This window comes from Mus caroli, unplaced genomic scaffold (assembly GCF_978045245.1).
Source record: "Mus caroli unplaced genomic scaffold, Mus_caroli_1 scaffold_3, whole genome shotgun sequence".
Lineage (NCBI taxonomy): Eukaryota > Metazoa > Chordata > Mammalia > Rodentia > Muridae > Mus > Mus caroli.
This window is the reverse complement of record NW_028227258.1, coordinates 17549277-17566243: the sequence shown is the minus strand read 5'-3', so window position 1 is coordinate 17566243 and position 16967 is coordinate 17549277.

Genomic DNA, 16967 nt, shown 5'->3' with positions numbered 1-16967 from the left:
CCACTCCACGCCAAGCACCAGGTTCCGACTGTCCCCAGTCTTGTGAACTGCTCTCTTATGGGGACAATTCCTTTTCTTTAAATAATTCCTAGTTGTGTTTCAGGACTCACAGAAATAACAAGGACCAAGTCTTCCCCAAGCTGCCGTCAGAGTTGCTCAGTTTCTTCCCAACTCTATCTGGAGTGTAGAGGACTTCGCTCTGGAGCGGAGGTTACGCAGCAGCCCACCACAGAGGATGAATACCTGGAGAATGCCTGCCTTGAAGCGGATTCTAGGTACCCGAGCGCTGTCTGGAAACAGTGAAAAACACTTTGTATTTCTCATCATGTCTTGAAAAAATTCCACATTTGAGGGTAGAATGAAGTTCATAGAAATGGTTACTGAGATTTAGATTATTAGACTTTCATAAATTACACTAGGGCTAAGTCTACCTGGGAAGGACACACCCTTAATGCACAGTTTCACGAACTTATACGCACTAACCCTTAACTTTAGGCACCATTAAATCACAAGCATGAATATAGTTAGAAGAGGTTTTCAGGTGTTACTGAACCATTGTATAAAAAGAGAGAACTGTCAAATGGGGATATTTCACTAGTAAAGAACCTGACCCCAGAACAATGATTTGAGGGAAAAGAATGACTATTGGGTCAAACACACGCATAAATACACACAAACATGCACAAACACACACACACACACACAGGTGCACATGCTAGCATAGTTTTACAAGAAGATGCAGGGTGTCATCTGAACTGCCATTGGTTTTATTAAACTTCAAGATGGAACTAAAGGAGCAGGCAGCAGTGGTATGTCCTTGTGTTATTTAAGAGAGAAAGTAGGTGGACTGTGGAAGTCCTGCTTCTGCCTATTCGATTATTCATTGATTGATTAATTCAAGAGTATTGATGTTATAGTGATCACAATCTATAGACACTTTTCAGAAACTTTTTACAGTATTAAAGGAAAGAATGTATGGAGAGTGCTTGCTGTCCGTTTATATTGCATTGCATGGAATCCGTGGGAGAAGATGGGTCTGTGGTGGGGGTGATGTTTGAACAACACTCTCAGCAGCAGAAGAACAAGGTCCTCGGGTAGTTAGGAGAGGTTCCTTCCAGCAAAACGAAATGAATCTGAGTCACAAGATTTTCCCTGTCCAATTACATTAGGGCAGCAGGAGGCCTGTGATTGGAAAGGGAAAAGGGAGGCAGAGTAAGAATTGCAGAGACAGAGAGCATCTGAAGAGAGAAAAGGAAGGCCAACATGGAGGCAGACATGGACCAGCATGGCTTTAACCAGCCGCAGGTAGTTATGATATCATAAGGTTAGAATAATTGGGCTAAAGCTTTTATCATTATCAATTGGTTCTGAAATTATTGTATTGGCATTTTGTAAATTGATCATTTATTGATACATAAATCTCATTGGCTAATTATAAGCTTCAAGAGTTTTGATTCAACCGGGTAAATGGGTATTGTGATGGCCTGTCGGGGTGGATGGTTGTAGCATGGACCTGGTCACAGAGATCCACTAAGAGAGCTCTGGCACAGAGAGATGGCCAAGTTGAGATCACCCAGCTGGAGCCATGTGGTCCACTGGTTGCTGGCGGTAGCACGGGAAACCTGCCAGTTCTTTTTAAAAATATTTCCTGCAGCGAACCTGGACCCCCAGAGGTCATGCAGAAACAGGGTAGATGTGTTTGCAAATATAAACAAGTCTACTGTGGCTAGAATGGAAGGAATCGGGAAAGCAGGAGATAAGATTGGTGAGACATGAGGATCTGGTGGGTACAAAACCAGTTTTCCCAGTGGAAAAGGAGCTGGGAGGGTTTGAGCAGAGGAGAGATGTAGTTTGTACTTTATACTTTAGAGGGTTCACTGTGCTGTCTTCAAGTAACAGTGAAAGGGAAAACATTATACTGCAATAATGTATAAGAAAGGCAGTGGAGATGTTACTGTGTTCAATGGTGGACGATCTTGATTCTGGGTATGTAGCAATCGGCTAGTCACACAGATTTGTCAAGAGTGTACGAGGAAAAGAGATGAAATAAACTACCACTGTCATGTCCTGAGGAACAGGAAGAAATAAGTTAGCATTGAGATGTGAGGCACTAGTGGAGGAGTACAGTGTGTGTGTGTGTGTGTGCCTTTGTGGTATGAATATTATAGTGTGTGTGTGTGTGTGTGTGTGTGTGTGGTCTGTCTGTCTATAGGGAACATCAACTGGAAAGAAAAGATCAGGGGCTCAGTTTGAGATAGCTGGGTGTAGTTGATTCTGTGCTGGATAGCCACAAAGATAAAGTCATAAAGAATTAAATGTTTGCACCCCCCCCAATACAATTTCTAAGCATATTCAGCTTAATAATAACTTGTCAAGATTTTGTATTGAATTTAAAGTGGTGACAGAGAAAGAGGGAAAGGGTGATGGTGAAGACAGGAACAGTGTAGAGTTAGAAGGAATCCCTAGTCTTCCCTCTGTTTTTTTCACTTTGACATTGCCACATTTCCCTTCAAAAGTTGTGTAATTTGAATTATAAACTCAGTAAAGTAGGCAGGCATTGCAGTGAAAATGTAGAAGCAATTACATCAAGGGAGGGGCTTCTGGCCAGACAAACACATTATGCCATTGAGGGATCCCTCATATCACACATCTCAGGTGCAGCTCGATCCCCAGGTATTCAGACACATCCAGCTTTACAAGTGAGATCTTAAACTCTGCCCAGAGACCCCAGCATACCAGGACCCCTGCGACCAGGGAAGCAGATTCCAGCCTAGCCAGAGACCCAGGGACCTTCCAGCTTCCACCTGTGCCCACTCTGAGTAGAGACCTGATCCCACATAGCACAGTGGCAGCTGGACCCCACAGCTGGACTCCCCAGGATCACAGGATCACAGGAAAGGACAGGTCCCAGTCAGAGACAGGGAGGCCAGATAACACCAGAGATAATCAGATGGCAAGAGGCAAGCATAAGAACATAAGCAACAGAAACCAATTTGACTTTGCAACATCAGAACTCAGTTCTCCCACCACAGCAAGTCCTGAATACCCAAACACAACCTTAAAACAAGATTCAAGAACTAAACTCTCATTTCATGAAGATGTTAGAGGACTTTAAGAAGGACATAAATAACTCCCTTAAAGAAAGGCAGAAGAACATAAATAAACAAGTAGAAGCCCTTAAAAAGGAAACACATAAATCCCTTAAAGAAATACAGGAGAATACAATCAAACAGGTGAAGAAATTGAACAAAGCCTTCCAGGATCTAAAAATGGAAGTAAAAGCAATAAAGAAATCGCAAAGGGAGACAGTCCTGGAGATGGAAAGCCTAGGAAAGAGAACAGGAATCACAGATGTAAGCATCAGCAACAGAATACAAGAAACAGAAGAGAACCTCAGCGGCAAAAGATACAAGTCATAGACACAACAGTCAAGGAAAATTCAAAAAGCAAAAAGCTCCTATCTCAAAACATTGAAGAAATCTAGGACACAATGAAAAGACCCAACCTGAGAATAATAGGTATAGAAGAGAGTGAAGATTTCCAACTCAAAGGGCCAGCAAACATCTTCAACAAAATTATAGAAGAAAACTTTCCTAACCTAAAGAGAGAAATGCTCATAAACATACAAGAAGTCTATAGAACACCAAACAGATGGGACCAGAAAAGAAATTCCTCTCATCACATAATAATTAAAACACCAAAGGCACAATGCAAAGAAAAAATATTGAAAGCAGTAAGGGAAGAAGGCCAAGTAACATAAAGGCAGACTTGTCAGAATTACACAAGACTTCTCACCAGAGACTATAAAAGCCAGAAGATCCAGAGCAGATGTCATACAGACCCTAAGAGATAAAAAATGCTAGTCCAGGCTACTATGCCCAAGAAGACTCACAATTACTATAGATGGAGAAACCAAAGTTAAACAATATCTTTCTTCTAGTCCAGCCCTACAGAGGACAATAGGAAAAGTCCAACACAAAGAGTGAAACAACACCCAAGAAAAAGCAAGAAATTAATCTTTCACAACAAATGCAAAAGAAGAGAAACACACAAATGTAATTCCAGCTCTAAGAACAGAAATAATAGGAAGCAACGATCATTGGTCCCTAATATCTCTCAACATCAATGGACACAATTCCCCAATAAAAAGACATAGTCTAACTGACTGGATATGTAAACAGGATCCCGCATTTTGTGGCATACAGGAAACACACCTCACAGTCAAAGATAGTCATTCCTTCAAAGAAAAAGGATGGGAAATTTTTTTCCAAGCATATGGGCCCAAAAAAACAAGATGGAGTAGCTATCCTAATATCCAACAAAACAAATTTTCAACCAAAAATTATATATATATATAAAAGAAGGGGAAGCTTACTACATACTGATCAAAGGAAAAATCCACCAGAATGAGCTCTCAATTCTGCCCATCTATGCCCCAAAATGCAAGGGCACCCACATATGTAAAAGAAATGCTACTAAAATTCAAAACACAGTGAAACTAAAAGAATTTATGAAACAAATGGATTTAACAGATGTCTACAGAACCTTTCATCTTAGAATAAAAGAATATACCTTCTCTCAGCACCTCATGGCACCTTCTCAAAAATCAACCACATACTCGGACGCAAAGCAAACTTCAACAGATATGAGAACGCTGAATTAATCCCATGTATTCTATTGGACCACCACAGGCTAAGGCTGGTCTTCAATAGCAACAAAAACAAAGGGAGGCCCACATACACATGGAAACTGAATAACTGTCTACTCAATGATAACTTGGTCAGGGAAGAAGTAAAGAAAGAAATTAAAGACTTTTTAGAATTCAATGAAAATGAAGGCACAACATATCCAAACTTATGGGACACAATGAAAGCAGTGCTAAGAGGAAAACGCATAGATCTGCCTGCCTCCAAAAAGAGACTGGATAGATCATCCACTAGCACTTAAAGCTTGAGAACAAAAAGAAACAAATACACCCAAGAAGAGTAGATGGCAGGAAATAATCAAACTCAGGACTGAAATCAACCAAGTAGAAACCAAAAGAACTATACAAAGACTCAACAAAACCAGGAGCTGGTTCTTTGAGAAAAATCAACAAGATAGACAAATCCTTAGCCAGACTAACCACAGGGCACAGAGACAGTATCCAAATTAACAAAATCAGGAATGAAAAGGGAGACATAACAACAGAAACTGAGGAAATTAAAAAAAAAATCAAATCCTACTACAAAAGTCTATATTGAACAAAACTAGAAAACCTGGATGAAATGGACGATTTTTCTAGAGAGATACTAGGCACCAAAGTTGACTCAGGATCAGATAGATCATTTAAACAGCCCCATAACCCCAAAGGATACAGTCATTAAAATCTCCCTACCAAAAAGAGTCTGGGGCTAGATTTTTTTTTTTTTAATTTAGACATTTTTTTTTCCTTTTTGTTTTTAAACTTTTTATTATTTTCTTTATTTACATTTTAAATGTTATCCCCTTTCCTAGTTTCCCCTCCGAAAATCCCCTAATCCCTTTCCCCTCCCCCTGTTCCCTAACACACCCACTCATATTCCTGGCCCTGGCATTCCCCTATACTGGGGCATAGAGCCTTCACAGGACCAAGGGCCTCTCTTCCCACTGATGACTGACTAGGCCATCCTCTGCTACATATATAGCTAGAGCCACAAGTTCCATCATGAGTTTTCTTTGATTGGTGGTATAGTTCCAAGGAGCTCTGTGGGTACTGGTTAGTTCATATTGATGTTCCTCCTGTGGGGCTTCAGACCCCTTCAGCTCCCTGGGTATTTCTCTCGCTCCTTCATTGGTGACCTTGTGCTCCATCCAATGGATGACTGTGAACATCCACTTCTGTATTTGCCAGGCACTGACAGAGCCTCTCAGGAGACACCTGTATCAGACTCCTGTCAGCAAGCTCTTGTTGGCATCTGCCATAGTGCCTGGGTTTGGTGGTTGTTTATGGGATGGATCCCCAAATGTGGCAGTCTCTGGATGGTCCTTCAGGCTCTGCTCTGAACTTTGCCTCTTTGAACTCCTTTCATGGGTATTTTGTTCCCCCTTCTAAGAAGGATTCTGAGCTTCTGGGCTAATATCCATTTACCAGTGAGTGCATGTCATGTGTGTTGTTTTGTGATTAGGTTACCTCACTCAGGATGATATCCTCCAGATCCATCCATTTGTCTAAGAATTTCATAAATTCATTGTTTTTAACAGGTGCATAGTACTCCATTGTGTAAATGTGCCACATTTTCTGTATCCACTCCTCTGTTGAGGGACATCTGGGTTCTTTCCAGCTTCTGGCTATTATAAATAAGGCTGATATGAACATAATGGAACATGTGTCTTTATTAAAAGTTGGAGCATCTTCTGGGTATATGCCCAGGAGTCTGTGTATATGCCCATTGCTGGATCTTCCAGTAGAACTATGTCCAATTTTCTGAGGAACTGCCAAACTGATTTCCAGAGTGGATATACCAGCATTCAGTCCCACCAGCAATGGAGGAATGTTCCTCTTTCTCTACATCCTCACCAGTATCTGCTGTCAACTGAGTTTTTGATCTTAGCCATTCTGACTGGTATAAGGTGGAATCTCAGGGTTGTTTTGATTTGCATTTCCCTGATGATTAAGAATGTTGAACATTTCTTTAGGTGCTTCTCAGCCATTCGGTATTCCTCAGTTGAGAATTCTTTGCTTAGTTCTGTACCCCATATTTTAATAGGGTTATTTGGTTTTCTGGAGTCCAACTTCTTGAGTTCTTTATATATACTGGATATTAGCCCCCTATTGGATTTAGGATTGAAAAAGATCTTTTCCCAATCTGTTGCTTGCAGTTTTGTCTTATTGACAGTTTCCTTTGCCTTACAGAAACTCAAACAAATCAGTGGCCTCTCTCTACACAAAGGATAAACAGGCTGAGAAAGAAATTAGGGAAACATCACCCTTCACAATAGTCACAAACAATATAAAATACCTTGGTGTGACTCTAACTAAGAAAGTGAAAGATCTGTATGATAAGAATTTCAAGTCTCTGAAGAAAGAAATCAAAGAACTCAGAAGATGGAAAGATCTCCCATGCTCATGGATTGGCAGGATTAATATAGTAAAAATGGCTATCCTGCCGAAAGCAATCTACAGATTCAATGCAATCCCCATCAAAATTTCAACTCAATTCTTCACAGAGTTAGAAAGGGCAATTTGCAAATACAACTGGAATAACAAAAAACCTAGGATAGCAAAAACTATTCTCAACAATAAAAGAACCTCTGGTGGAATCACAATGACTGACCTCAAGCTGTAATACAAAGCAATTGTTATAAAAAACTGCATGGTACTGGTACAGTGACAGACAGGTAGATCAATGGAATAGAATTGAAGACCCAGAAATGAACCCACACACCTATGGTCACTTGATCAAAGGAGCTAAAACCATCCAGTGGATAAAAGACAGCATTTTCAACAAATGGTGCTGGATCAACTGGCGGTTATCATGTAGAAGAATGCAAATTGATCCAGTTTTATCTCCTTGTCTAAGTGGATCAAGGAACTCCGCTTATGCTTTAAGATCAAGCATCGACAAATGGGACCTAATAAAACTGAAAAGCTTCTGTAAAGCTAGGAACACTATCAGTAGGGCAAAATGGCAACCCACAGATTGGGAAAAGATATTTACCAACCCTACATCTGATAGAGGGCTAATGTCCAAAATTTACAAAGAACTCAAGAAGGCAGACTCCTGAGAACCAAATAACCCTATTAAAAGTGGAGTACAGAGCTAAATAGAGAATTCTCAACTGAGGAATCTCGAATGGCTGAGAAACACTTAAAGAACTGTTCAACATCCTTAGTCATCAGGAAAATGCAAATCAAAACAATCCTGAGATTCCACCTCACACCAGTCAGAATGGCTAAGATCGAAAACTCTGGAAATCAGTCTAGTGGTTCCTCAGAAAATTGGACATAGTATTACCTGAGGACCCAGCTATACCACTCCTGGGGATATACCCAAAAGGTGTTCCAACCTATAACAAGAAAACATACTCCACTATGTTAATAGCAGCCTTATTTATAATAGCCAGAAGCTAGAAAGAACTCAGGTGCCTCTCAACAGACGAATGGATACAGTAAATGTGGTACATATAAACAATGGAGCACTGTGCAGTGATTAAAAACAATGACTTCATGAAATTCACATGCAAATGGACGCAACTAGAAAATATCATCCTGAGTGAGATAACGCAGACACAAAAGAACACACATGGTATGTACTCACTATTAAGTGGATACTAACCCCAAAGCTCACAATGGATATGATACAACCTGCAGACCATACGGAGTGTAGAAGGAAGGAAGCTCAGTGAGTGGATGCTTCATTTCTGCATTGAAAGGGGGGAACAGGACGATTGTGGGAAATGGAAGGAGAGGAGGACAATGGAGGGAGAAAGGAAGAAGAGAAGAAAATAAGGGTGGCAGTATCAGAATCTGGAGGAGATGTGAGATACAGAGAGTCAGGAAATCGGATAAAAATACATAGCAGGAGGGATGAGGAACTGGGGGAAGTCACGGGAGTGTCCCAGATACCAGAGAAATGTGAGGCTCCCAGGACACAATGGAAATGACTTTAGAGTAATGTGCAGAGCAGGGGAAGATAGAACCAGTGGAGACCACCACTTGTAGATAGGCACGGCCCCTGGTCGAGGGGGGGAGCTATCCACCCATCTCAAAGTTTTATTTTTGTTTGTTTGTTTGTTTTAACCCAGAAATGTTCCTGTCCGAAGGAAGAACAGGGGAAAATAAGTGCAACAGAGATTGAAGGAAGGGCCAACTGGGGAGCAGCCCCACCTGGGGATACATCATATCTGCAGACACCAATCCCAACACTGTTGCGGTGGTCAAGAGGTGCTTGTGGACTGGAACCAAGTGTGGCAGTTCTGGGGAAGTCTGGCCAGCAACTGACCAATGCAGAGGCAGATGCTTGGAGCCAACCATCAGGCTGAACTCAGGGAACCTAGTGGGGGAGCCGCAGAAGGACTGGAGGAGCAGAGAGGGATTGCAAGTCTGTTGGAAGAACAACATAGGCTGGCCTGACCATCCAGTTCTCCCAGAGACTAGACAACCAACCAAGGTGTGTACCTAAAGGGATCTTTGGTTCCAGATACATATGTAACAGAGGGTGGCCTTGCCTGAGAGCAATGAGAGAGGGACCCTCGGTGCCAGGGAGGTTTGATGCCCCAGAGTAGGGGGATGCTGGAGCAGTGGGGCAGCAGAGTGTGGGTGAGTGGGGAGCAGTCTCATACAGGCAAAGCCGGGGGGTGGGGGAGGAGGGCAGATGTGGGATGGGTGGGTGGGTGGATGGCAGAGGGGTAACTGAGAAGTGGGATTTCATTTGAGATGTAAATGAATGGAATGATTAATAATAATAAAAGAAAATTAAAACAAACCCCGATATCTAGCCACAAATTCAGCCATATAGAAATTACTAGAAGAAAAACTCATCACAAGAAGGATAACTATACCCACGAAAACACAGGAAATAAATAATTTCATAGGAAAACCAAAAGAAGAGGACTAAGTGTTCATGTGTGCCTACTTGCACACCATACACACACAGACACACACACACAGACACACACACACCACTACCACCACCACCACCACTGTCACCACTACCACCCCCACCCCCACCACTATTACTACCACCACCACCACCAACAACAACAAAAACAAAATAATAGGATCTAACAATCATTGGTCATTTTTGTCTCTCAACTCCACAATAAATGGACTCAACTCTACAATAAAAAGAAACAGGCTACCAGAATCCACATGAAAACAGGATCCATCTTTCTACTGCATACAGGAAATATACCTCAACATCAATGACAGACATATGTCAGAGTAAAGGGTTAGAAAAATATTTTCCAAGCAAATGGACATATAAAGCAAGCTAGTGTATATAGACTTCCAACCAAAATTAATCAAAAGAAATGGAAAAGGACACTTTATACTCTTCAAAGGAAAAATCCACCAAGATGAAGTCTCATTTCTTAACATCTGTGCCCCAAGTCCAAAGGAACTCAGAGTTGTAAAAGAAACACTACTACAATTTAAATAGCACATCAAATGCCAAAAATTAATGGTGGGAGACTTCAACACTCCACTCTCACCAATGGACAGGTTACTCACACAGACAAAAACTGAACTGAGAAATAATGGAGCTAACAGAACATCAGTCACACAAGCACTAAGACTAATAGTTAATAAATGGGACCTCATGGAACTGAAAAGCTACTGTAAGGCAAAGGATATCATCAAAAGATCAAAAGGGCAGCCTACAGAATGGGAAAAGATCTTCACCAACCCTACATCTGACAGAGGGCTGATATCCAAAACATACAAAGAATTCAACAAACCAATAATCCAATTTAAAAATGAGGTATAGATCGAAAGAGAATTCTCAATAGAGAAATCTCAAGTGGCTGAGAAGCATTTAAAGAAATGTTCAACATTCTTAGCCAGCAGGGAACTGCAAATCAAAATGACTATGAGGTTCTATCTTATCACCTGTTAGAATGACTAAAAAACACCAGTGACAGCTCATGCTGACAAGGATACAGAGCAAGGGAACACTTCTCAAGTGAGTGCAAACTTGCATAGCCACATTGGAAATCAATATTGTGCTTTCTCAGAAAATTAGGAATCAACCTACCTCAAGATCCAACTCCTGGGCATATATCCAACAGATGTTCCGTCTTACCACAAAGACACTTGCTCAACTATGTTTAAAGGAACATTATTTTTAATAGCCAGAAACTGGAAACGACTCATCTTACCACACAAAGACACTTGCTCAATATGTTTAAAGCAGCCTTAATTGTAATAGCTAGAAACTGGAAACAACCTAGATGTTCATCAACCAAAGAATGGAGAAAGAAAATATGATACATTTACACAATGGAGGATTACTCAGCTGTCAAAAAAATATATAACATCATAAAATTTGCAGACAAATGGATGGAACTAGGGAAAAAAGTTATCCTGAGTGAGGTAACCCAGACCCAGAAAGACACACATCATATATACTCACTTATAAGAGAGTATATTTTAAAGGATAATCCTGCTACAATACACAGACTCAGAGAGATTAAGTAACAAGGAGGGGTTAAGGGGAGGGTGCATGACTCTCCCTGGGAAGGGGAAATAGAATAGATATTGTGGGAGTGGAGGCAGGTGGGGATGGAAACAGGAGAGATCAGGTCAGGGGAGAATGGAGGGAGAGAGTAATGGGGGAGACATCCAAAATTTGGGGGGGGGGCAATTTGAGGGCAAGGTAGAAATCCACTACAATAGAAACTCCCAGGAATCTATTAGGGATTCCCTAGTCATGGGGAATACAGAGCCTGAACTGACCATCTCCTGTAACCAGGCAAGACTCACAGAGGAGGGATTGGGGCACAAACCCAGCCACAAAACCTTCAACCTACAATTTGTCCTCCCTGCAAGATGCGCTGGGGTAAAGGTGGCACAATACTTGTGGGAGTGGCCAACCAATGACTGGTTCAGCTTGAGACCCATGCCACTAGAGGGAGCCAATGCCTAACACTGCTTGGATAGCCAGTAACCAAAGACTAGATTGTCCAGGGACCCAAGATAGAAACCAACAGGACTGAGGGGAAAAAGAAGTCAACGAAATGATCCTTAATGATATTCTGCTAGACTCATGGATGGAAGCCTAGCATAATCTTTATCAGAGAGGCTTCATCCAGCAACTGATAGAAACAGATGCAGAGTCCCACAGCCAAAAACTAGGGGACCTTAGGTCATCCTGTGAAAGAGAGGAAGGATTGAAGGAAGCCAAGGGTCAAAGAAAACCCACAGAATCAACTTGCCTAAGCTCATAAAGGCATAGACAGACTGAACCGACAGCCAGGGAGCCTCTCTGGGTTTGGCCTAGGACCTTTGCATAAATGCTATGATTGTGTAGATTGGACTTCCTGTTGGACTCCTAACAGTGGCAGTGGGACCTGCCTTTGACTCTTTTGACTGCTTTTGGGAACCTTCCATACTCTTACTGGGTCACCTCATCTAACCTTGATATGCTGGGGTCTTATTGCAACTTGGTATGCCATGTTTGGTTGATATCCATGGGAGGCCTGCTATTTTCTGAAGAGAAATGGAAAAGGAGTGTATTGGGAGGAGGGGAAACTGCACTTAGGATGTAACATATGAGAGAATAAATGAAGACAAATAAGTAAATGAAAGGGGTTGGATGGCTTTGGTATCTGGTATTGGAGGGAGGAGACAGCAATGGGTAGAAAATAGTGTTTCTGGAAACTGAGTTTCGACTCGGTCACAGGAAAGCTTATAATGGGACTTGAGGTGGCATATCTGTGTCCCAGTTCAAAGGTCAGAGTGCAAGCAGATGCTCCTTAAACCTGACAGCAATGATATCTCAAATGTGCTCTGAATAAGCCACCAGTGGGACACAGTGTCTGCTTTTGCCCCTAGTCATTTGCATGATGGCCATTTTTTCCCTACCTTTATAAAAACAGTTTTTTTTTCTATAGAATACATAGAATTTATAAATACATTAGGAGACAAGTGACTTGACCATATATAGATGGTGTAATAGCTCTTTTGTGATGTTCAGCGTCATTCTTTGTCATTTCTCTCCCCACCCTGATAATTCCTCACCTTTGTTGCAAAATAACTCCTACTCTATTCTCTTAGCTGCAATCACAAACTTCATCTATAAAAAGTCTTGAAGGAAATAATTTATGTTTTGTGGTACATGCAATGTTTATTGCTCTGATCAGCTCTGTTCTTGTGTCATCATATCAGCCATGAAGGTAGTTGTGTTTAAATAAAACTTTATTTACCAAACAGCCGACAGAGAGGTTTGGTTTACAAGCCAGAGTCTATAAATCTCACGACGGTAGATCATGAGTCACTTTCTCCTTTAAACTGTCTAATTAAGTTTCCGTTTATTCTATCTCAACTACCTAAGGACCTGCTATGCTGTCTGCTCCCTTAGTTCCATCTTGACCTTTTACTGAAGTTCCCATTGAGCATTTCAAACTGCTTGAAAATACTACCTGATCTGAGCATATCCTCCCTCCCCTTTTTTTGGTTGAGAAGACAAAATAAACAATTAATAATAATAATAATAATAATAATAATAATAATAATAATAATAATAAAAACACAAGAAAGAAAATTAGGAATTAAAAAAGGAAAAGAAACCATAGAGGAATTTTAATCCAGACACATGGGTGCTCAGGCGAGGGATCACATCCAAAGACCTGGGTCTGTGCGATCTAGCCTGAATGCAGACACACCTATAGTATACACCTCCAATCCCAAACAATGTAGGTAATGTCAGTTTATAGAAGGAAGCAGCTGTGTTTGAAAGTGACATCTAATTGAGGGGCAGACAAAGTGAGAAAACAGAGGAAGATGTGACAGAATGAATCAGAGATAGAATAAGCCCAACTCTCAGAAAACAGATAGGAAAAATAGGCAGTTTAAGAGCAGTGCAGGGTGAGTCATGGAGGCACCTCAGAGAGTCCAGTTCAGTTCTAGCTCAGACAATGCAGTTTGAAATGGGATTGGTGTGTTTTGTTTGTGGGAAGGACACAGCCTTCAGGAAACACAAGAGGAGAATGGTCCTCAGCTAAAGGAGTCCTAGTAAGCCGATACACTGTGGTAAAAATGCTCACCTTAATTATTTTCATTGTCATCTGCTTAGTAATTTTTCTTGCTTTCCAGATTAGAAAGCCAACAGTATCAGAAGTCTCACAATAATTTTCATTTTCTGTTTAAAGCATTAAATAATAAGTATTAGATTAAAATGCTGCAAGATTGTTATAGTTGTAAAACTAGAATAAGTGAAGCCCCAAGCTTACTCTTTTTACAAGGTACATATCCTTGTTGGGTCATGGATTTCTTTTGGGTTGGAGAACCCCTGGACCAAAATCTCACATAGTAGGAAGATGTTGTATCCTGCTGAGGACCACAGCAAGGGAACGCATGTCATGATGATGAGATCCTCCATCCCACATGTCGGCCTCCAGAACTGTGGGAGGGGACTTGTATTGAGATTTCAGATGCAAAGAGTAAAATTCCTGTGTGAAAAGAGACACTAGAGTATCCCTTTCCAACACGATTGCTCGCGTCTGCCCATTCAGTGACGATGTACTGGGCACGTACGTGGACCGGGCGTGCGTGAAGGCAGCCAGGATGTAGCCACAGTCGTCAGAAAAGTCATGATTCTTGTGCTGCTCTGTTTTGCATTTTACAAAAAAGACATTAAACAGTCGTGCAGAATATTTCAATTTCTGCTAAGCGTTGTAAGGGAACAGGCGATAATATGAGTAGGTATGGAGAAGAGACCCTCTGTTCTCAGAAAGACAGAAATACTTTCCTGAGGGACATAGAATTAAGATAAATTAATTTTTAAGGAGTACAATGTACTCAGATAACACATGATAAAAAGGAGTTCTAGGCAGAGGGATTTTGTGTGAACCTCTTGGTTGAGGTTGTGTATGGGATGGCTGATTCTCGATGCAGGTCTGTGGTCAGCTGGAGATAGACTGAGGCTACAAAAGGGCAGCAGGGGGCAGACTATGTAAGAAACTGCAGACCGGCTATGCTGAGCAATAGGAAGTGTTTATAAATGTTGAGCAAGTGATATAATTATTTAGTGTGTGCGTGTGTGTGTGTGTGTGTGTGTGTGTGTGTGTGTGTGTGTGTGTGTGTGTGAAGTCACTGTGTCTCTCACAGAGAACACAATGAAAACAGATCAAACGGTGATTAGCATTATGACAAGCCCTGGCCGCGGGCCTATCTACCTTCTACATGTAGTCTAGTCCTACAAAGATGTTAAACAAACAAGCGCTGCATGATAAGAGAGGGTGGTTCTGGAATCCGACCCAGGAGGAAGTTTGCTCTCCAAACTGAGCACATTTCCAGGTGTTGTGTTTTCAAGCAGCTTGGCAGGAGTGTTCTCCCCACAGGAAAGTGAGGGCTGGAGCCAAAGCACAGCTCTTTGTAACGGCACTTCCTGAAATCTAAGTCTGGAATCTGAAAGCAACTGGACCTCTGATGTAACTTGGGCATTTCTAAGAATTCAGCTGCTTTTCTCAAATAGCAAACACAGGAATGTGATTTAAAAAACACACACACACAAAGGGACAGCCAACTATAAAATTAAAGTTCAAGGGCAATTAAACCACTTACCCCTGTGGTGTTTCTATCTTGTATATGCGTTTGATCTCCCAGTCTCTCTGTCTCTCTCTCTCTCCTCCTCTCCCCAGTGTGTATATGCATGCTCAGGTGTCTAAGATGCAGTCACACATGGGCCATACTTAGATGAGGCAGGTTGCTTTTCACTTTGTTTAAGACATTGTCCCTCTTTCATTGTTTCATTGTTGCATAATATATGCCAGTGGCCCCACAAGTTTCCGAGGATTGCCCTATCTGCTTCCTAGTTTTGCATTAAGAGAGCTGGGGTTACAGATGCACACTACAGCAGGTAGCTTTTATGTGAGATCTGGGGATTCGAACTCAGGTCCTCATGATTATATGGCAAACACTTCACTTACTGAGCCAAGACTCCAGACTCCAAGGGTACTTTTGAAGACTGTTTTTAGATACATATATCCACTGGGAACTTCTGTAGTTCATAGTTCAGAAACGCCTCATGGCATGGATACTGTTGCTGTGCACTTGGCCAAAGCCTTAGAACCATTGCTGTATCAGCTGTACCCCTGTCCTCCACGGGGCTTCCAAAGTCAGGGTACTATTTTCAATGATTGCTATTGTCATGTAGCAACCCACTGCCTGACCTGGAATAGTTGCCACAAAGGCAGCATAGAAAGACAAAAGCACCTTACTTTAAAAACATGACCCAACAATTCCTGATAAACATACCTGTAGGCACATGGGAAGGGTGACAGAAGATTATAAATACTGGAAGAAATGTAAACAGCAGTAAAATGACACCAAAGTCTTACTAGAGAGTGTTTTCTTGCTCTGCAAAGCACAGTAAGGCAAAGAAGGGTGGTAGAATAGGGCAAAAGGGGGAGTATAGCGAGGCAGAGGGGGGAAAGCCAAGGACCAAGAGCCCATGGGGTCCCTCAGAGGGGACAGTGAGGTCTTAAGAAGAAGCTGCCTTCCAGAGTGTCAGTGGAACCCTTGCGCTCACTTGCAATGTAAGTTTTGGAGTCTTCTGTATGGAAGTACTGGCTCCATGCAGCGCTCTACCAACCGTGTCTCAAGTTGAGTCACTGTCCCCCAGCCAGTGACCACACTCATGGGGACAGAGACAGGCCTAGTGCTGTAGAACTCAACCTGCACTCAGGTCTGACAGCTTCTGAGTCTGCCTCTGCATTCAACTCAAGACACAGGAAAATGAGACCAGTCATCCACGTGCCTTTCCTTCCGAGGCCAGGTACTCTGAGGCTGCATGCTCAAGTCAGTCAGAGATTAGTCTGCCTGGAGAAGTGATCGAGTCCATGGAAAGAAAGTCTGGTAAAGGGAGCCCACAGAAAAAAACCAATATTTTTTGAAAAACTGATATAATAAAAACAAAACCAACCAACCAACCAACGAAATAAAGAAGACACTGGAGTGGAAGGCCATCCAATGCGCATAGATTAATACAATTGTTATTGTGATAACGGTTATATTACCCAAAGTCACCAGCATAGGCCGTACCCACCATAAAGTCAAACGCTGTTTCTGTCAGGCTTACAGGCGAGTGCAATCTAAAGCGAGTGTGCTTCCCTTTAGGAGAGTTAGACTCCAGAGAGCGTCAGAACAAAGTCCGCAAGTATCCATGTACAACATTCAGCTTCTCTATAACTGATCTTTACTAGCTACATATGACCAGACATTCCCTGAGTTTCCTTGTCCCAGCAATGACAGTGTCATCTCCAGGACTTGTTAACATATTAATATT